Below are 26,552 nucleotides of genomic sequence, written 5' to 3'. Positions count from 1 at the left end.
ACTTTCATTTAGAAAGCAGTACACTGCTCCTGTGTTTTTTGCAGGCCTGCACAAAGACATGTTTGATTGGTTTTGCAGATTAATGCTGTTTACAGATGGAAAAACATGCAACAAAACAAAATAGTATTCCATGTTTACAGTACAGCAGGCCTACCTAAATTTCCTGCACATCTGCAACTGGCCAAGTTAATATTTCATTCCAGAAGGATGACGTTTGCACTATGGGGAACAAATTGCACATAATTTTTAATGTCTTCCAGTTTCTTCCCTCCTATAGGTACTTTCACATGCTTGAATCACTTTTCATCTGATAATTGTGGTTTCTTCCTATTATCAAATTTCAAGTGAAACTATTGGTCTGAAGCCAATGCTTCCACAACTCCTAGCATGAAGATTTACAATATTGATGATGAAATTTTGAAATATTTAGTGGTACCTTGCCAGCCCCTGGCATACTTCATCTTGATGAATCAATAGAAAAGCAAGTCATATTATAAATTAATGGCTATCACTTCTTGAAGTCTACTATTTAATTTCCATCCACAAAATGCACAATGAAATTACAATTTGCAGTTACTATACACTCCTGAATTGCATACATTCTCTTTACTCTCTTGAGAACTCTCTTCATTACCCCAAACACATTATCGCATGGCAGGAATGAATGACCGTGTATAAGTTAAAGATGATATATTATTTCAAACCAGTGAAACTCCACAAGAGCTGACTGCAGGTGGATCATTGTGTTGTGTTTTTTCTGTTGCAGGCAGTTCTCAAAACAGAAGAAACTTTTTCGCATCTGGTGCTACATAGCTTAATAAAAAAGAACGAACTTCGCTGGGTCCTTTCTTTCTTTGCATTCTCTTTGTGATAGGGATAAAATAACAGATGATCTCGTTTGTAGATTATGTATACAAAATTCAGCACACAGCCAACCGGCACAAGTAGATCTGTTCTTGCATAGCGACACGAGGGAAGTTGAACATTTTGCCTGTAGTTGAAACGAAGCAGTAGCTGCATGATCAGTCTCCGATTGTCTTTTCCCACTTTTTACAGAATCATATAACTTCTTAGATCTTTGGATATGGACATTCTTTTCTGCTACAGCTTCTCGCTTTGTGACCTCATTGAGTGTTTTTGGCTTTATCATTAATGTCAACCCTTTTCAGGTGCACTAAGTGTTTCCTTTGGTCTTCCGAAAGCAAATGATAAGTTTTCATGAAAAAACTTTATTATAGTACTTGTATTTCACTGTTGAGTTAGGATGCTCGGCAATAAGAAGTTGGTGAATTTTTTTCACAAATAGCTCACAGTCTAGGTAGTGCATAGTATGGCAGCCATAATGACTTTCCTTGATGGGGAATGATCTACCGTGATCTTCAATTTTGACAATTTCCTCCGATGGCACAGCATTAACACACTTAGATTTCCCCCTTTCATCTTTCGGTGTCTGCCCACTACACATCAGTTTATGTAATTTTTCACTCACTCATCAGTTACTGCATAAATAATTAGAAAAGTTTCAACATACCTCAAACTGATTGTCTTCAGCAAGAGCAAACTAACTAAAAGATTCTTCACACCTGCAGCTCTTCTCATTTCTTGGGTGGTGTCATTTTCCCGCACTAGCTATGATCTGTCATTGCAGGAAAAGGTCCTGGTCATTCTTGCAATTCACATTTAGGAAAATGTGTTAAAGCAAGAGTTCTGCCATACCCTGTAATAATACTAAAACAGCCTCTTTGACATTTGCAGTCCTCTACTGTCATTATTTTTGGAACTGCTTTGCATCTCTCTTTTTTTTTTTTGTGGTTTTAGGGCGCACAACTTCAATGGTCATTAGCGCCCAGACTACATTAGGAATGCACCGCGAGGCACAAGTTTAAAACAGCAACTAAAAGGGAAAACACGATAAAAGATTGACAGGCATAGGATTAAAAAAAAAAAAAAAAAAAAAAACGGCATAATAATATGTCCTTAGACAGGTGTGTCAAGTTGATAAAACGAAGAACGCGAGCAGCTGCTCCTGGGTCATCCACTTAAATGGCATCGAAAGTACATGGCAGGCCAAGATCAAGACGCAGTGTAGTAAAATCCGGACAGGATGTTAAAATGTGGCAGACCGTCAGCAATTGCCCACATGGGCAGAACGGCGCCGGCGCAGCCGTCAGCAGATGGTGATGGCTGAACCGGCAGTGTCCAATTCGTAACCAGGCCAAAACTACCTCCTCCCGCCGAGAAGGGCGTGAGGAGGACGTCCAAGCCGCGGGGTTTCAAGGCCCGAAGCTTGTTGTCCGTAAGTGCAGCCCAATCGGCATGCTACAGCGATAAAATGTGCCGACAAATGACCCTGCTACAATCTGATGAAGGGACACAACAAGAAGCTGTCCGAGGCTGGAGGACCGCAGCCTTGGCCGCAGCTTCTGCAGCTTCGTTCCCAGGGATACCGACATGGCCAGGAACCCACATAAAGCTAACCGGAGAACCGTCGTCCACCAGCTGCTGAAGAGAGCATTGGATCCGGTGCACAAAAGGGTGAACCGGATACGGATCACTGAGGCTCTGGATGGCGCTCACGGAATCGGAGCAGATGACATAAGCAGAATGTCGGTGGCGGCAGATATAAAGAACAGCCTGGTAGAGGGCAAAGAGCTCAGCTGTGAAGACCAAACAATGGCCATGGAACCGGTATTTGAAACTTTGTGCCCCGACAATAAAAGAACAACCGACCCCGTCATTGGTCTTGGAGCCATCTGTATAAATGAAGGTCATATTAATGAACTTTGAATGAAGTTCGACAAAACGGAAGCGATATACCGAACCGGGGGTAACCTCTTTTGGGAGCGAGCTGAGGTCAAGGTGAACACGAACCTGAGCCTGGAGCCAAGGTGGCGTGTGGCTCTCGCCCACTCTAAAAGTTGCAGGGAGTGAAAAATCAAGGTGTCGAAGGAGGCGATGAAAGCGAACTCCAGGGGGTAGCAGAGCAGAGACATACAACCCGTATTGACGATCGAGAGAGTCGTAAAAAACGGAACGATAAGACGGGTGGTCGGGCATTGACAGTAGCCGACAGGCATACCAACAAAGCAGTAAATCGTGCCGGTAGGTCAGTGGCAATTCACCGGCTTCAGCATGAAGACTCTCGACGGGACTAGTATAAAATGCTCCGATCGCAAGACGTAAACCCCGATGTTGTATGGAGTTGAGGCGGCGTAAGATGGACGGCCGTGCAGAGAAGTATACAAAGCTCCCATAATCCAGCTTTGAGCGGACGATCGACCGATATAGGTGAAGTAGGACGGTTCGATCCGCTCCCCACGACATACCACTGAGAACACGGAGGACATTTAGAGAAATAAGACACATGTGGAGACGAGATAAGTTTCCTGTCAAATGTAAGACCCAAAAATTTTGTTGTCTCCACAAATGGGAGAGCAACGGGACCGAGTCGTAAGGACAGTGGGAGAAACTCTTTGTAGCGCCAGAAGTTAATACACACCGTCTTCTCGGCAGAAAAACTGAAGCCATTGGCGACACTCCAGGAGTAAAGATGGTCAAGAGAACGCTGAAGACAGTGCTCCAGGGAACATGTACACTGCGCGCTGCAATAGATGGTAAAATCGTCCACGAAAAGGGAGCCTGATACATCAGCTGGGAGGCAATCCATTATTGGACTGATTGCTATGGCGAAGAGAGCGACGCTCAAAACGGAGCCCTGTGGCATCCCATTCTCCTGGCGAAAGGTGTCTGACAGAACCCTGAACTGTCAATCCATTAAAAAAGAACGAATAAAAAGAGGGAGGCGACCACGAAGGCCCCATGTATGCATGGTGCGGAGAATGCCCGCCCTCCAACAGGTGTCTTAAGCCTTCTCCAAATCAAAAAACACAGCCGCAGTCGGGTGCTTCCGCAAGAAGTTATTCATAATGAAGGTCGACAAGGTAACCAGATGGTCAACAGCAGAGCGGCGCCTACGAAATCCACATTGTACATTGGTAAGTAGGCGTCGAGATTCAAGCAGCCAAACCAAACGAGAGTTAACCATTCGCTCCATCACCTTACAGACACAGCTGGTAAGCGAGATGGGTCGATAACTGGAAGGCAAGTTCTTGTCCTTCCCCGGCTTAGGAATCGGTACAACAATGGACTCGCGCCAGCATGCGGGAACATGTCCCTCAATCCAGATGCGATTATAAGTACGAAGAAGGAAACCTTTACCCGCAGCAGAAAGGTTCTTCAGCATCTGAATATGAATAGAATCAGGCCCTGGAGCGGAGGACCGTGACCGGGCAAGTGCATGTTCGAGTTCCCGCATGGTGAAAGGGGCATTATAACTTTCACGATTTTAGGAGCGGAAGTTAGGTGGCCTAGCCTCCTTTCTGGGGAGGAAGGCAGGGTGGTAATGAGTGGAGCTCGAAACCTCTGCGAAAAAGCGGCCGAAGGCATTGGAGACAGCCTCAGGGGCCACAAGGACGCCATTCGCGACCATCAAGCCAGAAACTGGTGAGTGGACCTTAGTGCCAGATAGCCGGTGCAGGCTACCCCACACAACAGAAGAAGGAGTAAAACTGTTGGAAGGTGCTTGTGAAAGCAGCCCAGCTGGCTTTCTTGCTTTCTTTAATAATACAACGGCACTGCGCACGTAATCGTTTATAAGTGATACAATTCGCCACTGTAGGGTGGCTTTTAAATGTGTGTAAAGCACGTCGACGAGCACGTAAAGCGTCTCTACATGCTGCAGTCCACCAGGGGACCGGTACACGACGTGGAGAAGAAGTAGGGTGAGGGATGGAATATTCAGCAGCAGTGAGAATGACATCCGTGAGGTGTGCGACCTGACTATCGCAGCTTGTGAAGGTTTGATCCTGAAAGGTCGCCCTGGAAGAGAAGAGCCCCAGTCTGCCTTGGAGATGGTCCAACTAGAGGAGCACGGAGAGGGAGTATGCTGCAGGAGATGGATAACACACGGGAAGTGGTCGCTCGAATATGTATCAGCAAGTGCATACCACTCAAACCGGCGTGCAAGTTGGGGAGTACATATAGAGAGGTCTAAATGGGAATAGGTGTGAGATGTGTCCGAAAGAAAAGTAGGGGCGCCAGTATTGAGGCAGACAAGATTGAGCTGGTTGAAAAGGTCTGCTAACAGGGAGCCCCTCGGGCAGGATGCTGGAGAGCCCCAAAGGGGATGGTGGGCATTGAAGTCTCCAGTTAACAAAAATGGTGCAGGTAGCTGAGCAATAATTAGCATCATGTCTGCCCTGGTAACGGCAGACAATGATGGAGTGTAAACAGTACAAATGGAAAATGTAAAAGTGGGGAGAGTAATTCGGATGGCAACTGCCTGCAGGCCAGTGTGCAATGTGATGGGATCGTAGTAAATATCATCCCGGACCAGCAACATAACCCCTCCATGAGCCTGAAACCTACCACAGGGGGTAGGTCAAAACGCACAGAGGTGCAGTGTGCCAAGGCAATGTGATCGCATGGGCGTAGCTTCGTTTCCTGGAGGGCTACGACAAGCGGACGGTGCAAGTGGAGCAGCAACTTCAAGTCCTCTCGGTTGGAGCGAATGCTGCGAATATTCCAGTGAATAAGTGCCATCGTGATAGGAAAAGGAAGACGAAAGAAGGGGTCACCTCGAAGGCCGCTGAGGGCCAGGCTTCGAGCGAGCACTGCCGCCGCTATCAGTAGGCGGACAGTCATCGTCCATTGGTTCTATAGGTTCATCGGCCATCTCGTTAAGATGGCCGGGAGGAGGAGCTTCCTCCGCCGATGGACGGCCAGATGTTCGGCTACCAGCGGTGCGGCCAGGCGAAACGGATGACGGCATGGGGCGGCAACCGCTTGGTGGCGCAGGAGAAGAAATGCGCCGCGGCGGAGAAGGAGAACTGTGCTTCCTATGAGCCTTCTTGGAAGGTCGTTTAGTGGAAGTACTGGTCGACGGCTGGGAGTTCGAGGTATGTAGGAAGTCTGCATGGGACGGTTCCTTCTTGAAGGCCCGTGCATCTGATTTCTGGGTCTTCGTCTTAGCAGAAGCTGATGAAGGTGCTTGTGTCTGAGGGGTGACGGGAGGAAGAGGAGACGTCGACCGTGCAATCTCAGCACTGGCCAAACGGACGACTGTGGTGCTGAAGGTCAGATCGCATGTCTGTGTCGCCACCTCCCTGGTAGTCCAAGGAGAGGCGAGGACAGTACTGTATTTTCCCGCTGGGAACAGCGTGGGCTTCCTACTAGCAAATAGCTTACGAGCAGCCGAGGTGGACACTTTCTCTTTGAGCCGAATTTCTTGGATACAGCGTTCATCCTTGTAGATGGGACAGTCGCGGGAGGACGCTGCATGGTCACCCTGACAGTTCACACAACGAGGAGATGGAGGTGGACAGTCACCCTCATGGGCATCCCTGCCACAAGTGACACATTTAGCCGCCTTGGAACAAGACTAGCGAGTGTGATTAAAACGCTGAAACTGGTAGCAGAGCGTAGGTGTCGGAACATAGGGGCGAACAGAAATAACCTCGTAGCTCGCTTTGATACGCGACGGCAGCTGAACACTATCAAAGGTCAAGAAAAGTGTCCGGGTCGGTACAAGGTCATTGTTGACCTTTTTCATGACACTATGGACAGCCGTCACGCCCTGCTCAGTGAGGAAAGACTGAATCTCCTCGTCAGTCAATCCGTCGAGTGATTGAGTATAGACCACACCACGAGACGAATTCAAAGAGCGGTGAGCCTCCACCCGGACAGGGAACGTATACAGGAGTGTGGCCCGAAGCAGTTTTTGTGCCTGAAAGGCGCTCTCAGTTTCTAGTAACAAGGTACCATTACGCAACCTGGTACACGACTTGACAGATCCAGCTATGGCATCTACGCCCTTCTGGATAACGAAAGGGTTGACAGAGGAAAAATCCTTGCCGTCCTCAGATCGAGAAACTACGAGGAACTGTGGGGCAGCCAGTAGTACTTTTGTCACTGGTGGCTGGTCAAGTTTCCGTTTAGGGGCAGAAGTCGAGAGAGAAGAAGAAGAGAAATCCATTGCGGAGGAATCCCCCATGATTGCCAGCGTCTCCGATGGCACGCTCCTTCCTTGTGGGGACCCTCTCAGAGGGCACTCCCGCCTTAGGTGAATGTTTACACCTCAGGTCACACCTCCCGAGAAACAGACGGAGGGACCAATCGGCATGGTCAGAAGGTATCAGCTCAGGCAATCACCCCTCCCTGGGCCTGGCCTTTACCAGGGGGTACGTGCGTGCCTTACTTGTCTACCCAGGGCGGGGAATTACGCGTTACCCCATCACCAGCTACGCGTGCGAACGCGTGGGTCAGCCTTCAGGCGCGCACATGGAGGAAGGAAGAAGAGGAGAAAGAAGAGAGAGAGGACAGACTGTCTCAAACGCCGAGGCGGGGACCAGAGAAGGCAAGGAGAAGAAGGCAAGGGAAAGAGTAAGGAAGACAGTGAGACAGAGAAGAACAAAGAAAGGAACCAACCAAAGGAAAGAAGAAACGAGAAGTGAAAAACCAAAATGACCACAAATTAGGTCGTGGAACCGTCCGTCTCTGGACGCAGGCGCTAACTACCCCCTTGAGGGGGAGGGACTCCTTTTAGTCGCCTCTTACGACAGGCAGGAATACCTCAGTCCTATTCTAACCCCCGGACCCGCAGGGGGGGCTTTGCATCTACAACTCACATGTTCCTCTCCAATAATTTTAGCTTTCTGCATAATATTTCTTCAATATTCCCAAAAATGTTTCATTCTTTTTTGCATAACTATTGGTACAAGCTTCTTGCCCATTTTCCCAAGACTACTAACAACAATACCAGTTTCTCTTATGCAGCTGTACTGCACATTGCAGTTTTGCCAAAAATTGAGAAGAAAACCTAAGACCTGGATTTTGGGTGTTTCTGAGGCCAACTCAAACTTCCTTCCTCTGTCTGCATGACAGGAAACAATGGGTCTGGATGTTTTTGTGCACAGGCTGGAGAAGCGACAGGCAGAGTATGCATTTCTGCTTTTAAGTCTCTCTCTCCCTCTCTCTCTCTCTCTCTCTCTCTTTTAACCAGAAGTGTACATGGGGTTTTAGCAATCAACTATTCATGTTTAATGTTTTTTGCCACTATTCTTATTTTATGTACCTTTGTTATAAATAAAACATACTATTTTAGTGAGTGCAGCAATCATCTGACGTGTGGTGTTAGTGCACGAGTTTCAACCTGACTCCAAGTGTCAATTTTCATGCGTGCTCCAAGTAATGCTGTGCGTTCCACTAGGAGCACTGTGTTTTGTTCTCGTGACGCACACAGCTTTTATTCCTTGTGTAGGTTATTCTATGTTATTTAGCTTTAGTCCTGTACAGGTTCTTGTATACAATTTATCTAGCAACACAAGCAAACAATGAGCTCACTACGCATAACTGATCTCTTCTTGCATTCCTAGTCTAGCGTTCATCAATCAAAGTTCTGTTGCTGTGTTGTAGATATTCTGGTGTAAATGTTATTCCTGTAGCTGGCACAGTAGAATCATGGCCTGATTCTCATACACAGACACAAAACTGGTGATCTCGACGTGATAGGCTTCCTGCACATTCTTAATACAAGTAAACAACACAATGGATGGAAGTCCAGAGACTGTGAACCTGACCATGCACAGACTAGCCATGAGGCTACCGCTGTTCCGGGTGGACAACCCGGCATTGTTGTTTGCCCAGGCAGAGAGAAATTTTTTCTGTTCTGGTGTGACAGCAGGTGTTTCTAAATTTACATCGTTGGTGAGCCAATTCGAACAGCAGTACACAGAAGTAGTTCAGGACATCATTGGAATGTATATGACTGTTTGAACTGATCCACTATGTTACCACATCTGAAGAGGAGTGCATTAGACAGGAATAGAAGGGAGAACCGATAGAGGTACTCAGGGTACCCTCCGCCACACACCGTCAGGTGGCTTGCGGAGTATGGATGTAGATGTACTGACTACTGGCCCAAGAGGATATTGGCGACCGAAGACCATCACAGTACCTGCGTCATCTTCGAAGCAAAATTGACACAGGTACCATATCCAATCAGCTGTTTTGTGTACGATTGGGAGCAGTCGCCTGCCCCCTCTATCAAGGTGATTATTGCAATGCAGTCAGAGATATCGCTAGACTCTGTGGCAGGATTGGCTGACAAAGTACTGGATAGTGTGTCACTTGTGTCCATTACAGCATCAATTGTGTAGTGTGCAAGTACAACCAGCACAGTAGCGCGCATCGAGTATGAGGCATTAGCAGCGAAAGTCAATCACCTGAACCAACAGTTTAGCTACCTGGTAGCATGTTGCAGCATCGTGGAGATCGTAGCCAACAAAGGTATAGAAGGTGCTCTTCCAGCAGCGGCGCGTCTCGCTTGCCTGTGCTGACACCTGATGTATAGAAGGTTGTCTGCTGGTACCATCGGCATTTTGAGGAGCATGTGCAACACTGCTGCATGTACCCAAACGCCAGTGGCAATCGATTGTAAGCATTTTGTCAGACTGCCAGCCAACGTCACAGCGCCTACTCATCAGCGATCAACGCACTGGCCATAAGTACCTGATAGATATTGGCTCTGATTTATGCATCTACCTGAGAATGCTGCTATATCAGTGCTGACCACATACAACATTCTGCTTGGCGGCCGCAAATAACTTGCTTATCTCCACGAATGGCCTGCACAGAATAGAGCTGGATTTTGGCCTCCGCTGTGCCTTCCCATGGAAATTTCACTGTGGCAGACATGGGTGAAAGAATTATATGTGTGGATTTATTGGCATACTGTAATCTATTTCCAGATGTGTCGAATGCCTGCCTTGTAGAATAGACCATCGGACTGACGGGCGCAGGCTTCTGGCACCAGACACCCATGCAACCTGCACGACTGATAAACACTACAGATGATGAATGTGCCATGCTACTGAAAGACTTTAACACTGTTAACAAAGCCCCCAGGCATACCGAAGATTTCTGACAACACTGTGCATCATATCAAGATGAATGAGGGGCCACCAAACTGCTGCCGACCTTGAAGATTAGCACTGGACCGGTTGAAGATAGTGAAAGCTGAGTTCAATAACATTATCAAAGAGGGCATTATGCATCCATCTGATAGCCCCTGGTCTTCGTCCCTGCACCTTGTTCCTAAGAAGTGTGCTATATGGCAGCCATGCAGAAACTACAGAGCTCTGAACGCCCACAATTCCTGACGGATACCCGCTACATCTGGTCTGCGACTACAAAAATGTGTTGAGCAGCACTTGTGCCTACAGTGCACAAGGCCTACACACAGATTCTGGTGGCAGACAAGGACATCCAGAAGACTGTGATTATTAAGTCATTTGCCTTGTTTGAGAGCAAGTTCATGACTTTTGGCCTCTGGAATGCGGCGCAGATGTGGCAGAGGTTCGTCAATTCAGTGCTGAGTGTTCCATCGTTCTGCTTTGCATACCTAAATGACATCTTAGTGTTCTCCGCTTCATCAGAAGAATACTGCCAGCATCTTGTCCAGGTTTTCCAATGACTGAGTGGATACGGAATCATGCTGAAAGTGGCAAAATGCATCTTGGGACAACCACAGATAAACTTTCTAGGGCTCCACATTACCCCCTCAGGCTTGCTACCATTGACAGACAAGGTTGAAGCTACCTGCTAGCTGCCCTAGCTGGCCACCTACAAAGAATTTAAGCACTATTTAGGCATGCTGAACTTTTATCGGCAGTACCTACCGCATGCAGCTAATTCAAGAGCTGCTGACAGCTGCGATGGTGGGCCCAAAGGACAAAGGTAACTTAGCAATTACCTGGACAAACGTTATGTTCACAGTGTCTGAGAAGTCTAAACAAGCAATAGCAGATGTGGGATTGTCGGCACATCCTGAGCCGAATACACTGTTGGCTGTGGTAGTAGACGCGAGTCAGACAGCAATAGACAGTGTTCTTCAACAATGTATCAAAGAGGCCTAGCAGCCACTAGCTTTCTTTTCTAAAACACCGACTGTCTCACAGAAGAAATGGAGAATGTATGATAGGGAATTACTGCTGATGTATGAAGCCATGAAGAACTTCTGCCCTCATGTCGAAGCTCGTGCCTTCACAATATTTACTGACCACATGCTGCTGTCATTCGCCTTCTAGCAAAATAACCTGAGCTGCTCGCCAAGACAACAGAATCAGCTGCTGTATGTAGCCCAATTCACCATGGACATCCAGCACATCTCAGGTATGAAGAACATTGTAGCAGACAGTTTCTCTTATGTTGGAAGCATTTCTACAATGGACTATACAGCACTTGCAGAAGCATAGAAATCAGATCATGAGCTTCAAGACCTGTTACAAGACATGCAGTCATCATCACAACTACAACTCAGACATTCCTAGTAGTGGCGAACAACTGTATTCTGATGTGCCCCCAGCCAAGCCACATCCATATCCGAACTAATGTCAGCAATTGTTCAAATCCCTGCACAATCAGAGCCACCCAGGTACAAGGTCTATGCTCCAGCTAGTTACAGCTCACTCCATATGGCCAGGGGAAAAGACAATGCACCACAGATAGCAGGCATATTCATGCAGCAGTAAGTAATTTCCCCAATGTTATAGTGCGGTTTACACACATCCCATCAGTGTCATCGAGCCATATGATCGAATGGATGAACAAATAAAGTTTCCATGTCTCAATTTTGTGGCTAGATCTATTTAACAAACACTGACACCAATGAATGAAAGATCTGCCTTATGCAAAATATTCTATATTGTTTATACCATCAGAAGTTGCGGCTGATTACGATTGCATACACGCTGCAGAATGTTTACTACAAGGTTTTTTTTTCCTTTTGAACAGAATGTACACACCTCCAAAGGAATCACTGTAAATGATGTGATCTCAGGACAGAAAATTAACATACAATGTTCTTACATTCTGTACAGGACAGGTGCAGTGACGCCACACTATTCCAATGCATAAAGCCGATGAAATGAATCGTTCAAATTATGTTGGCTATTTACAGAATGACTTCTAAAAATTATTGCAACAAATACACCTAAGTATGTGTAAACTTGTACTAAACCACTCATCCAACACTTCCAAATAATCTGATGAAGATGCAGATCATTCCTCTTTCCAAAAAGGACTGCATGGCACCTTTGGATAGCTACAGGCATGATTCACACATTTCAATCTGCTGTAGAACAATAGCTCACGTTTTATGCTCATGCATGATGACCATTTTGGAGGCTTGCCAGTTTAAATAATATTTTTAATTTTCCACACATTTATAGATATTGCTCATGGTGTAGTCTACATACACAGAAATTCCACAGAATATCTAGTAACAACTATTTATTTTCTTAATTACATGAAAACTACCCCTTAATAATGGATAAACAGGACTGTCACAAACATTAAAGGAAAGAATAAATGGGGAAACATAGCTCAGCACTTTGGCTAGTCTCTTCACTCACTGTCTGTAGCTCGTGTACCCATAGAGCCACCTCGCCCCCTACCCCCTTCTGCAGTAGAGCAGATCTCCAAGAGTAGGAATTCATGCTGTACTCATTGACCAGCCCTAGTGTAAGTCAACAGGCTCTTCGGCTTCTCTTATGGCATCATTTGTTGTGTAGAAGGTGGTGCTCCAGCTGGCTGCATGGTACACATCAGGTGGGGTCCCAACAGCCTGTGTAGGAATCACTCACTCTTGGAGTTGTGTGGGCATTCCGACGGTGAGCACATTTTCTGATTTAACCTTCTCCCATGACATTGTCAGAGGTCAATCATTTGGTCATTGTACGCTATTTGAACCATATGTTCATAGCATTTTAATATTCTGTAAAGTACAGAGTACAGTGGTAGTCACAGCATGCGTAGCAGCTTCTGCCCACATTACACAGAACCATGTCACAATTTTTTTTATGTAAGAGCCTGGCAACATGATGCTAAGGATGGGAGTAGCCCAGCTCTCTGTAGCTTGAGCTGTTGTATCATGTATGGCAGTCCCTGTTCCATAGATGCTGACTGATGGTTGGTTGGTTTGGGGTATAAAGGGACCAGACTACAGGGTCGTCAGTCCCCTTTTCCTGACACAAGCAAGGCCCAAGGTACAAAAACACCCAACACCACACCTAGAAAGAAAACGAATGGAACAAACAAAAAAATGGAGAAAACATACACCGCAAGAAAAAGTAGAAGAAGGTATTAAAACCATAGAGCAGATGGTCTGGGCTGGCTGATCACAATAATAAAAGAGGATGAGCCAGCCACTCTGCAACCCATTAAAATGTCCACCCCAAAAAGACAAGGCGAGATGAACACATGTAGGAAAAGACGACCACCAAGACAAATAAATGCAAACAAAGTGAGACAGAGTTAAAATGGAGGGAGGGTGGTGGCCTCAGAGAAGGCTAAATGCCTACCTTTAGATGGTATGATAAAAAAACCTCACGAATAAAACATAAAACTAAATCCGCTGTTGAGGCACTGTCGCCCAACACCAAAGGTAGGGTGCTGGGAAGGTTAAAAGTCCACCACAGAGCGGCTAAAAGTGGGCAGCCCAGCAAGATGTGTACAACACTCATATGTGAGCCACAGCGACACCAAGGTGGGTCCTCACGACTGAGGAGGTAGCCATGTGTTAGCGACGTATGGTCAATGCGGAGCCAGCAGAGAACCACAGAGTCCCTGCAAGAGGCCTGCATGGAGGTCTTCCGCACATTCATAGTCGCCTTAATGGCATGCAGTTTGTTGTGCATACCGAGACTATGCCATTCCATCTCCCAAAGCTCAAAAATATTGTGGCGTAATAAGGATCGCAAGTCAGTTACAGGGATGCCGATCTCCAGAAGCGGTTTCCATGTAGTCTGTTTGGCCAGCCTGTCACCAAGTTCATGTCCTGGGATCTGAAGTGGTCTGGGGTCTACACAAACACCGCGGAACGACTGGACCGTTCCAGGGCATAAATGGGCTGCTGGACAGCTGCTACCAAAGAATGGCGGGGGTAACTCTGGTCAATAGCTTGTAGGCTGCTCAAGGAGTCAATACAGAGAAGGAACGACTCGCCAGAGCACGAGTGGATGTGCTCAAGAGCGCAAGAAATGGCGGTTGGCTCTGCAGTGAAAACACTGCAACCATCTGGCAAGGAGTGCTGCTCAATATGTCCTCCACGAACATAAGCGAAGCCAACATGACCATCAGCCATTCAGCCGTCAGTGTAAACAACTTCATGGTCTCGGTACCTGTCAAGAATCAAGCGGAAGTGACAGTGGAGAGCCACAGGGTTAACTGAGTCCTTAGGACCAAGTGAAAGGTCCAGGTGAAGCTTAGGCCTAGGTGTACACCATGGAGGTGTACATGAATTGACTTCAAGTATAGGTGGTAAAGGCAAGAACTCCACTTCAGACAGAAGAGATCGGACGCGAACCGCAATCATAAGCCAAGTCCTCGGCCACCGGTGTGGGAGATTAACTGCCATGGATGGGAAGAGGAGGTGGTAATTCGGATGCTCAGGAGAATTACGAATGTATACAACGTAACTGGCGAGCAGTTGTGCATGCCTAAACTTCAATGGAGGGACTCTGGCCCTTCACCGGGACGCTGGCCACCAGGCTTGTTCTAAACGCTCCCGTTGCCAGTCTAACCCCACAGTGATGCACTGGGTTGAGTTAACACAACATTGAGGGCACCGCTGAACCATAAACCAGACTCCCATAGTCAAGGATTGAACAAGGGCTCTATAGAGCTGCAGCAGCGTAGAGCGATCTGTACCCCAGTTGGTGTCGCTGAGGCAGCGGAGGGCATTGAGGTGCTGCCAGAACATCTGCTTCAGCCAACAAAGATGCCCATGACTGCACCATGTGGATGGTTCCCTGTAGGTGCCACTCAGCAACACCAGTACTGAAGGAGCAGTATGAAATGCAGATGTCATCTGCATACAGACAAGGTGAGACAGACGGCCCGACAGCTGCTGCTAGACTGTTAATGTTCACTAAAAATAGACACAAAACTCAATACAGACCCCTGCGGGGATATGGGGAGGAACTATGGGAAGCACAAACTTGGGCATGGAAAGTACGGAGTGATAGGAAATTTTGGATAAAAAACGAGAGTGGGCCCAGAGACCTCACACATATAATGTGGCAAGGATATGATGTCGCCAGGTCATGTCATAAGCTTTTTGTACATAAAAAAAATAGCAACCAGGCGTTGGCATCTGGAAAGGGTTGTTCGGATGGCAGACTCGAGTGAAACTACATTATCAGTGGTACAGCAAATCCGGTGGAAACCACCCTGGTATGGAGCCAGTAGGCCATGTGACTCCAGGACCCAACACAACTGCCAACTTACAATACTTTCTAACAGCTTACAAACAATGTTGGTGAGGTTGATGGGCTGATAGTTATCCACATCAAGTGGGTTTTTTACCGGGTTAGAGCAGTGGAATGATGGTGTTCTTCAGCCATTGCAATGGAAAGATGCCATTGCACCTGAGCCGGTTGAAGATGAGGAAGAGATGGGGCTAGAAGTTGGACGAGTGATGTTTGATCATCTGACTGTGTATCAGATCTGGCCCAGGAGCTGTGTCGGGGCAATGTGAAAGAGTGCTGAGAAGCCCCACTCTGTAAATTGAGCATTATAGGGTTCACTGTGATGTTCAGTGAACAAGAGGGCTTTCCTTTCCATCTGCTGTTTGAGGATGCAATATGCTGGGGGATAATTCTTCGGCACGAAGGCTTGAGCATAGTGCTCAGCAATTGTGTTTGCATCGATAGATAACACGCCTTTGATGTTAATGCCAGTAACACCTGTCAGACCCTGGTACCCACAGACATGTCTGATCTTCGTCCGGCCTTGGGAAGGTGACATATGGCACCCAATGGTCGACATGTACCTCTCCCAAAACTCCAGTTTCTGTCTTTTTATAAGCTGGCAAACACGGGCATGGAGCCGTTTAAAAGCTATTAGGTGCTCTAGGGAAGGATACCACTTATGTCGCTGTAGAGCTCACCAACGCTCTTTATGGCCTCAGCGATTTCCAGCGACCACCAAGTTCCTGACTTTCACCGAGGGGCACACTAAAAAGCAAGGGATTGTGTTTTCCGCTGCAGAAATGATCATTCTAGCGACCCGCTCAACTACCACATCGATGGTATCTTGTGGGGGAGATTCAACGGTGACAAGAGAGGTGAAAGCTTCTCAGTCTGCCTTGTTTAAAGCCCATCTTGGTAGACGTCTGGGGGGAATGGCACTGGGGGAGTGACAGGAATATGCGAAAGTGATCACTACCACACAACTCATCGTGGGCTCTCCAGTGGATGCATGGGAGACTTCCTGGGCTGCAGAGAGGTAAATCAATGGCTGAGTAAATGCCATGAACCACCCTGAAATGTGTGGGGGCCCCGGGTATTCAAGAGGCAGAGGTTGAGTTGAGACAGGCAAGTTTCAACATCTCTACCTCGGCCCGTAAGCACAGTGCCACCCCACAAGTGGTTATGGGCATTAAAATCTCCCAAAAGTAGGAAAGGTTTAGGGAGTTGATCACTCAATGCAGCTAATACGTTCAGGGGTACCACACCATCTGGAAGTAGATATATATTGCAGACAGTTATTTCCTCCGTCGTCCTTATCCTGACAGCCACAGCTTCAAGAGGAGTTTGAAGGGACACAAGTTCACTGCATACTGAGTTCAGAACATAGACACAAACTCCACCTGGCACACTATTACAGTCGCTACGGTTCTTGTAATATCCCCTATAACCGCCAAAGGCAGGGGTCCACATTACCGGGAGCCAGATTTCCTGGAGGGCAATGCAGAAAGCTAGTGTAAAGTTTAACAGGTGCCTTAGCTCAGCCAGGTGGTGGAAAAAACCGCAGCAATTCCACTGGAGGATGATGTTACCATGAGGCTGGGAAGGCATGAAGGACTCAAGGAGGCAGGTTACGACTCAGGGTCACCTGCTGCCACCAACTGAGACTTGTATCCATTCTTATTGTGGATGAGGCATTAGAGAGATCCAGGTCCTCAGGGGACACTGAGATCTCCACCTCATCCACAGGTGCAGAATCAGTAGGGAGTGGTGGTGTTGGGGCCACTGGAGGGTCCTTTTCCTTAGCAAACCTCTTTTTTTTGCTTGCACTCTCGCTTCTCTTCAGGGCTTGTTGGGAGGACTTCCCCAAAGTAGCTTCAGGCATGGAGGAAGACCATGAAGCTCTTCGTACAGCAGCTTTTGGCTTCTTTAGCCACTGGCGAGTGTCTGCTGTGGCATTAGTGGAGACCTTGGGACCCCTTCTGCATGAGAGGAGCCAGAAGAGGCTGTTGCTTCTCCGGCTAGGGGGAGGGGACCGATGTCCCATGCGTTTGGTGGGGCCTTGCTCCCGAAGTAGGCACTTTGGGAGCAACAGAAGGAGATTCTCCCCCTACCATCAAGAGAGCAGATGTATTCTGGAGGCCCAGAGGGCCATTATTCGTGGCACAGAGTGTGGTACGACTGGTACTTGTGACGGCGATGGTAATGTAGCTACAGCATATGTGGACCTCAACCGAACGGAATGTAATCATTCAAATTTACATTTATCCTCTTGGTAAGTCAACTGGACCAGGGTCTTGTACTCCATGATTTTCCATTCCTTTTGGAGTACTGTGCAGTCTGGCAAGCAGGGGGAGTGCTGCTCTCCAAAGTTGGTACAAGTGGGAGGAGGAGCACATGGAGTATATGGATGCAGTGGACGCTCGCAGTCTCGCCACGTGGCACTGGAAGTGCAGCGGGAAGACATGTGCCCGATTTTCCAGCACTCAGAGCACCGCATAGGGAGAGGGACGTATGGTTTAACATGACAGATGCAAACCATCACCTTGATTTGTTCAGTCAATGACTCACCCTCAAAGGCCAAGATGAAGGCACCGGTAGCAACCATGTTGTCTTTGGGTCCCCTGTAAACACGCCAGATGAAATGAAAACCCCGTTGTACTAGATTGGCGAGGAGCTTGACGTCAGACTGCAAGAGGAGGTCGATGGAAAATAATCTCCTGGACCTTGTTAAGGCTTTTACGGGGAGTGACAGAAACAGGAGTATCACCCAGCCAGTCAGAAGTGAGTAACGCCCAGGATTGGGGTGGGGTCTGCTGTCTGAATCAAGCCTGCACTGCTTCTCATCTTGGACAGTGCTGTCATTTTCTCAAACTTATCCTCAAAATGTTCAACAAAAAACTGAGGCTTCATAGGTAGAAAGGAGTCCCTGTCCAATCTGCTACCGACTAAATACTGAGGCGAATATGGCTCTTTTTTTCTGTAGCCCTTAGTTCCTCCCACGGTGTAGCAAGGAAGGGAAACAATTTAGGGTCATATCTGTCAGCATTGTACTCAATCTTGCCCTTTTTAGAGACTGCTGGCACCGTACGATCACCAGCAAGAGATGAGTTAGTCCGCTTCATAATGGGTCATCTGCCCTGAAGCCACCCACTTCGATCAGGGGCTCTCCCCACGTGCACCACACAGCCACAGCAAAGTCCACCTGGCATGGTGGCTGTGCGAACACACTGTTGTCGGTGGCTACCACCAAATGGGTACATGACGGCCCCACCACAACGGACTGGCTACCGTGCTGGATATTGGGTGCAGGAAATCCAATATTGTGATGAGAGTGAAAGAGGACAGGAGACAATGAAAGAAGATGACATACCCCAGAAAGTGTCCTCATCGAAATAGTTTAATTGCAGGTGGAGATGCAAAGCCATGACAAGAGGTTCAGGAGAGCGAATCTATGGGCACTATGGATAACTCATGTGCCACGTAAGACAACCTTCCCGATATGGCCCGCACTTCTGTAGAATTTGGAAAGGGGCAGGTCAAACCATGAAATCGGACCTGAACTTAAAGGGTCGAGAAGTGTGAGACTCAGTCGCCTCTTACGACAGGCAGAGATACCTCAGGCCTATGTTAACCCCCGGACCCGCAGAGGAGGCGGCTGTGCTGAAACTCCAACAGCAGACACTACTTTTCCCTATAAACAATCTCTCTGATAGATGCCCCATAGTCTGGCTTCACTGCTGTACAATGTCCTGATAAGACCAGTGTTAGAGCCACTGTACAGCAACTACTGTAGCACATAAGTACCACCTTTAGGGCCTTATTCCATCACTCCACAATATTCCATTGCTTGAGGGATGGTAGCTGGTGGTATGGTGGTGGTGGAACCCATATACGAGGCGTGTTTTTTAAGTAAGTACCATTTTGAAATTTAAAAAAGATGTGCTAAGATATCTCAATAATTTTTTTTTACATGAAAGCCTGTACCTTAATCTACTTTTCTACATAATTTCCGTCAATATTGAGGCACTTGTCATAATGTTGTACCAGTTTTTGAATACCCTCCTCATAGAAGCCTCTCGCCTGACTTGTTAACCACTGCATCACCACTGTTTTGACTCCGTCATCGTCTTGATGATGCTGACTGCCCAGGTGTTTCTTCAAGTGCAGGAATGTCTTTTTTCTAATTTCAAAACGGTACTTACTTTAAAAAAAAACATGCCTCGTAATTTTGATAGCTCATGAAATAACATTGACTAGAATTGTTGCCCTCAGTCTGTGGTGATGTGAGGTGGACATCCAGAGCAGAAAATACACATATTCAGGAATGCCTTGCTGTCATCTCCATTGATATGCCCCCCATAAAAGTTGCTTCTGCTTAACATGTCTGTCTGTCTGTCCATGGCCATAAACAAATGATGACATCCCTCTCATGGTGGGATTCAGTCCACAAGGTATATATGCATGTGAGAGAACCAACTTGTCCCGGGAGTGTCTCGCACTGTCTGATGCACATGTCTACCAACTTCACATCTTTGAAAGGCCAACCATGCCCTTGCCCAAATGCAGCAATCTTTCCTCACATTGGGCCATACAAAGTTCTCTGTCATCAGTTGGACAGTAGCATTCACACTGGGATACACGAGGTGGATGCTGTCAAAAACTGATTTTTGCAGTAACTGAGTCATAAATGGCCTCAGCAAGGTCTTTGACACATCACACCAAATACGTTCTTTCCTGCCTGATAAATGCACTTGCTTGAACTTAAGGGATACTCCACTCTCAATTGGTTGTAATTTATCACAACTGATATTGCACTGATTTTTAAGAAAAAAATTGCCACTATGTTCTCCTCCCCTTTAATGTGCCTTATATTGGTAGTAAATTGTCCAATTAATTCCAGCTGGCAGAACTGCTGAGGTGAACAATCTTCTCTCATTCCTTGGAAAGTGAAAATGATCAGAACCAAGCTTGAAAGATTGATGTACAACTTCATAAATGACCAGTAATTCCTGAATAAATGTACTCCACTTAGTCTGGGCTTTCCATAGCTTTATGGAGAAAAGCACTAAAGGCTTCCAACTGCCCTCCACATTTCTATGGAGTGCTGCACCAATAGCCAACTGCACACTATGAACTGGGTAAGACAACAGCACCTGTGGTGTGCGTACTGTAATACCTCCAGTACACACACCATCAGATTATTTGACTTGTCGCTCTAACAAAGTAGGCAAGTGTCAGCAATATGTCTCATGGTCTTATCGTGGCGTGTTTATCTTCTGCCGTTAGGTCAGACGATAGAAATGCCACTTGCATGCTTAGAGTAGCAGATTGGCGGTGACCAACTTTAAACAGAACTTGATTAATTTTCACACACCTTTATTAAAATAATAAAAAACATAAACCTTACGTAACTTGATTCTGGATGCTGTTTACAATTGATAATCTGAAGTTCCTTTGGTCTTGGTACGTTAATCTTATTCTCACATATCTCTGATACTTGACAAAGTGTCTATACATTTCTCTTCATGGCTATGTACAGGAATATGATAATCTTATTAGGCGCAGACTGAAACTTGACTACAGACTAATGCAGACTGACTAATTGGAGGTCTGTACACTTGTTATAATACCTTGAGCATTCAGGTATCACAGCGCGAGTGTGATCCGCGAGGAGAAAAGGTTCTACGTTAGCAGCAATCTCATTGGCTGTGAGACATATTAATACGCGGATCGGCGGAAGCAGAATTTGGTCCGTCTCTAAGACAGCACCATCTCGTAGTGCGGAGATGGACGAGCGCTGCGCCTGCGCTATTGTGCTTAGCGGGGCACACTCTATTGGGAAAGTTGTGTACGCGCTGACTACGCAGAACTATGTACACAACAGTACTGCTTTTTGCAAATTAGATCTTACTTTCTCAAAAGCTTCCTGCTGTGTCCAAGATAGGGGCTGTTTGCATGTAGCATTGTTATATGCTAGTGCATCTGTCAGTGGTGCTTGTACCTGACTGCCCCTGATAGACAGTGTCTGTAAAAGCTGACAAACCTTAGGAATCTTCAAAATTGCTGATAATCAGTCAGCTGAGGTATGCTTCGTAAGGCCTCCACCTTCTCCTTGAACAGACAGATACCATGCATCATCATCTGCCCTCTACTTGGAACCTCTTGCCTTATTTCAGGTTGAACTGATTATCAAGCAAGGTGACTGTTGTCTGTATTTCTGTCTGTTGTACCTGTTATCATCTCACCCGAACATCTAACTTGCGCTGTGCTCAGCTGTAACCTCTGTCGGTGTTGGTGGATGAAATCTGCACCTAAAACTGGCTCGTGCATATCAGCCAGTATGAACCTCCATTTGAAAACATTTCTGAAAGGAATGGTCCACTGTCGCCCTCTGTTCACCATAAGTCATGATGGGTGAGTTGTTACCAACAATTAGGTGGAATGTTGCTCCCACTGCCTCTTTCCAATTTTGATTAATGGAGACATGCTAATGTGTGAACACAAGTCAACCAAGTAACATTGATTTGCCTTTCTGTCTGTCACGTACAAGCGGCGCAACAATGTGAGTGGGCAAGCTCCTTTCAGCGTCTGCCGTGGGCACAGAAAGATTGTTTCAAATAATTGGGTTGATCTTGAGTGCTGCAACCTGCCTGTCTTCTATCACTCCACCATCACTGTCTCTTGATGTGATAGCCACCCCTCTGTACATATTCTGGCACTTCTGTGAAGCTACGTGGCCTACTGCAAGTACAGCAGACCGCAGGGGCCATATGGGAAGGGGAAATGCGCATCTCATGGGCCATACATTGAACCTTTGTGGTACCAACATACCCTATCATCTAGTCCATCAGGTCCTTACTTCTGTCAGCTTTATGAATGAATGCCCCTCTACTTTACCTGCACACATGTTGTCTTGTTTGTTTGACCCCAGTGCCAATAATATTTTTTGCACGGCATCCAACTGTAACTATAGACTGTGGAGCTGCTTGTCAACAGATTTCCTCGACTCCATTCACACAACCATGGCTTTACCTGTGTTGCACTCATCAATTACCTGTGTTACTGCTGAGGCGCTTACCTGTCCCACTATCGTGTGCACCTCATCAGCGACTGATGGCACAGAACTAAAGTTGTCTGTTGCACAAGTGGCACACTGACAGTGCCAGCTGCACGAGCCACACACGACAAAGTGTCTCATCTGATATCGCTGCCCCTTCCACAGCTGCATGAGCCACACACGACAAAGTGTCTCATCTGATATCGCTGCCCCTTCCACAGCTCTCCACAGATGTCACCAAACTTCAGAAGGCATCCTGACACCAATACTTTCTAACTATAGGAACTGCCTCGTCAGTTGGTCCAAAGATTTGCCCATGAGCTGGACAACCATGTCCTGCAAGTGTCGATACTGCTGGCATGTAGGTGGCTTCCAAATGACATCTGACAGCCTGATTGTTCAGGTTATTAATTGCCACTGCAAACTTTGTATAGTCTTTCATTAAATGGTTCTACGTAAACGCTAACTCTAACATAAAAAACCACAGTTACGGTTTCTCCAGTAGGAACTTCAGCACTTGCATTTTCATAATAATGGATTGGTGGACATTTTAGACACCGCAGTTTTGATGTCCGCTATATATACTGCTTATCAACACAACTTCTTATCATTATGTGTTGTGTTTCACACTTGCAGTTCACCAATCTTTCTCTCTAGTTCTTCTTGCAAGCATGAACACTGTCCTTTCATCGAATCTTGCCCAGCCTTGTAATGCGAAGTCACCATCTCAGTCAGCAATGTGACTAAATTTGCTGTTTCCTTTGGCACTTTTGGGGTAATTTAATAGGCATTGCCCATGATGTAGTCTACATATACAGAAACTCTTCATACTACCAAGTAATAACTGTTTATTTTCTAAATTACACAAAATTTGCCACTTATTAATGGATAAACAGAGAACTGTCAAAAACATTAAAGCAAAGAATAAATAGAGAAACACAACACTGCCAGAAAATAACAGTATCTTCTTTCGTTGTCCATAGTTGGTGCCTCTCACATATTTAATATCACTTTAAATATCTCAGCTGTGAACTGCTATTTATTTACTTTAAAAAAATATATATAAAAAAAATAGAGGAGCTCATGTCAAGTCAGGTCAGGTTGCATTAAAGGAATTTAGAGCCAAGATGCTGCTAGATTTGTTACCAGTGGGTTCGAGCAACATATGAGTATCATAGAAGTGCTACATGAACTGAAATGGAGAGTCCTGGACATTCTTTTCACGAAATACTACCGACAAAGTTTAGAGGACTGATATTTGCAACAGACTGCCACCAACAGACACCTCATGTTAGGGCTGTGAACACAAGAGAAATCATGGCTCAAATGGAAGCATATAGACAGTCTTTTGTGGGGAAGGGGATGAGTAGCAGAAAAACAAGATACCCTCCATCATGCATCCTACAGTGGCTTGCAGGCTATGTACATAGATCTTTAGACTTGATACATAGAATTTCATACACAGACAATGAAGACTTTAAAAATTCTTCACTTGCACCTAGATGAAACCTTATGATGCGAAAACCAAGTAAATGTTGCGTACAGGGAAAGAAGCATGGCAATACACTTGCTAAGTCAACCGCCCAAAACAGTATTTAACGAAATGCCGAATACAGGATACTATGGGGAAGTTTCCCCGTTCATAAATTATGGAACAGGATTGGGGGCTCATGCACTTGCACAGAATATTGGTAGGCTATTACAAAAAGAGAGCAGTTAGTCTGATACATGATATGGGGTTCAGTAGTACCTGCTGTGAAACATTTAACCAAAATAAGCACCTCATATTCAAAAAGCCACGTGCTGCGGGCTCATTTAAAACAAAATTAAAATCATTGGTTATAAATAAAAGTCTATATACCCTGAAAGAGTCCTAAACCCTTAAAGACCTAGCTCTAACAAATAAATCGACACTGTAGTTAATAAAAAAATCTGCACGTACGACACATGCTAATTTGTCAAACCAGCATTACTCTTTGCACATAAATATGACTTTTGCAAAAGCTAAGAAAATAAACGTAACTCTAAATAAAATTAGAAAAAAATCCCTAAGATTTACTTGGTGGCGCTGTCCACTAAAAACGTAGTGAAAATTCATTTTTCAAATGTTTGAACCGGTTTTCCACCACTCAGTGATCAAAGGATGCAGTGTTCTTCGGTGACATAGTCCGTTAATATTCTAGCTGAGGAGTAAATGACCTTAATTACTTACATCAAATATCATCTGGAGTCAATAACACGCTCAGGTTATTAGTGGCGACATACAACTAAGATGGAAAATATTTCAACACTCAGTCATGTCGATAACGTGACAATTTATTGTCATACCTGTAAAGAACACTCCTTCCCAACAAAATCACTACAAAAACACCGCCACTACACGACTGTCAAGTGTCAACTACGTGAAAGACGTCACACTGAACAAAACATTTAAAAGATACTCCACACCGAAAGTAACAGGACGCCTTGATAAACCGAATTTACACATTGTTATTGGCGACACAGATGGAGATACCTAGTTTCCAGTTGTGAAGTTACGAGCAGCAGGCCATATGCTTATAATGTCCATAATACTGAAGGTTTAAATGAGCGATATATGGCTGGCAAGTTGCAGTATATTGGCCAGGTCAGACCAGTAAAAAAGAGTCGTCACGCGGTCCCTGGGACCGGAGCCGGCCATTGAGAGAATGACGCTTGGATCGCTACGTAATGGAGAGGTGGAAGTGAGCCATCACTTGGCTACAGAGGTTAACAGCATTACGAGTTTCTGACTGTTTCTCAAACTAAAATATATGAGGCACCGAGAACCATAAGACTTCGCAGAACAGAAACAAACTTTTGAGACAAACGGATGTTTGTGAAAATCAAATTTATGTAGAATCCAACAATCTCACAGATCTGAATTCTTTTCTAATACTCAGTATCCTGTACTTCCTTTGAAAACATAATGTATCCACATCGTTATGGAGTACTAATTAATATTTAAGATTATATTTATTGCTAATGCTAATTCACAAAATTCCCAAATACACGCTAGTGAAAATTGTGTATTTTTTACAGTTGTAAAGTTTGTAATTAATATGAAACTAGAATCAGAACATAAATAACAGATACTGACTGCACCAAACAAATAGTTGGGACTTTTTCCAGCACTTAATGGTGCTTGTTATCATCATATTTATTAAGCTCATTCTGTGACTTTTAGTTCAGCCAATATTGCCGATATACCTCCAGGCATGAAGTACTACTGCTGCAAGTATGATGTAGACATTAAATTATGTTATCAACCCTAGATAACAATTGTGCAGTGTAGAGCAATAAATTGCTCTTGATGTTTTGGGTCCATATGCAAATGAATGTCCGAGAAATCTGTGAGATAGCTTTTCGTGAATGTTCACATCTACAATGTGGGTCTACAGATACAGATAAAGCTGGTTCACTATCAAATCGACAGATGTCAGGAGCATGCATACATGCAACAATCTCAAAATTGAAGACGATGTGCATTAGGTCATTATAGTTCACAGTTCTTCATATATATTCATCAAAAACGCTGAACTCGCTTCTAAAAGAGCTAAAAAAATCTAAAGTCTGCATTGAAATCGCACTACAGAGATAATTCCTATATTATCACTATGTTTGTACCATATTTTCAGCAGAGTCATTAGTATTTCCATGTGAAATTGCTTATAACAACAGTGACAAAAGCTACATGCACACTGCAAGTATGTACATTATACATCAACTGTTAGTATTTAAAAGTAGTTCTAAATTTAGCATATTTGGCATACAAATAAACAGTTTTATTCATGTATTACAAATAAAAATAGGAATCATTACCTTTGAGTGCCAAAGAAAGGAGGTTTCCACAATTACACGAAAAGATTAGCCACTGCATGAATGGCTTATATTACTGTTTTTATCGCTGATATTCATTTAATAAGAATTTTGAAAATTAAGGTTTATAATGAATCTATTTGAACAATGTAATGTAAAACTGACAAGGGAAAGCAAAAATTTTCTTTTGTATAGAATCGCTATTCTGGTTCACACAGTATATAAAATATAATTTTATGTTAGTACACTCCTGGAAATGGAAAAAAGAACACATTGACACCGGTGTGTCAGACCCACCATACTTGCTCCGGACACTGCGAGAGGGCTGTACAAGCAATGATCACACGCAC

The 26,552-nt window shown here is 45.4% G+C and overlaps 1 long non-coding RNA gene across 2 annotated transcripts in view; it reads right to left on the bottom strand.

Annotated features, from left to right (window-relative positions):
- LOC126176936 (uncharacterized) overlaps positions 1–24,768 on the bottom strand; it is a 45,190-nt gene extending 20,422 nt beyond the window's left edge. For both annotated transcript variants that reach the window (XR_007535713.1, XR_007535712.1), the window contains exon 1: positions 24,578–24,768. This is a non-coding gene — a long non-coding RNA (uncharacterized LOC126176936). The remainder of the gene's footprint in view (positions 1–24,577) is intronic.
- Positions 24,769–26,552: the final 1,784 nt, after the last annotated feature.

Source organism: Schistocerca cancellata, chromosome 3 (genome assembly GCF_023864275.1).
Source record: "Schistocerca cancellata isolate TAMUIC-IGC-003103 chromosome 3, iqSchCanc2.1, whole genome shotgun sequence".
Classification (NCBI taxonomy): Eukaryota; Metazoa; Arthropoda; class Insecta; order Orthoptera; family Acrididae; genus Schistocerca; species Schistocerca cancellata.
This window is presented reverse-complemented; position numbering and strand designations above follow the sequence as displayed.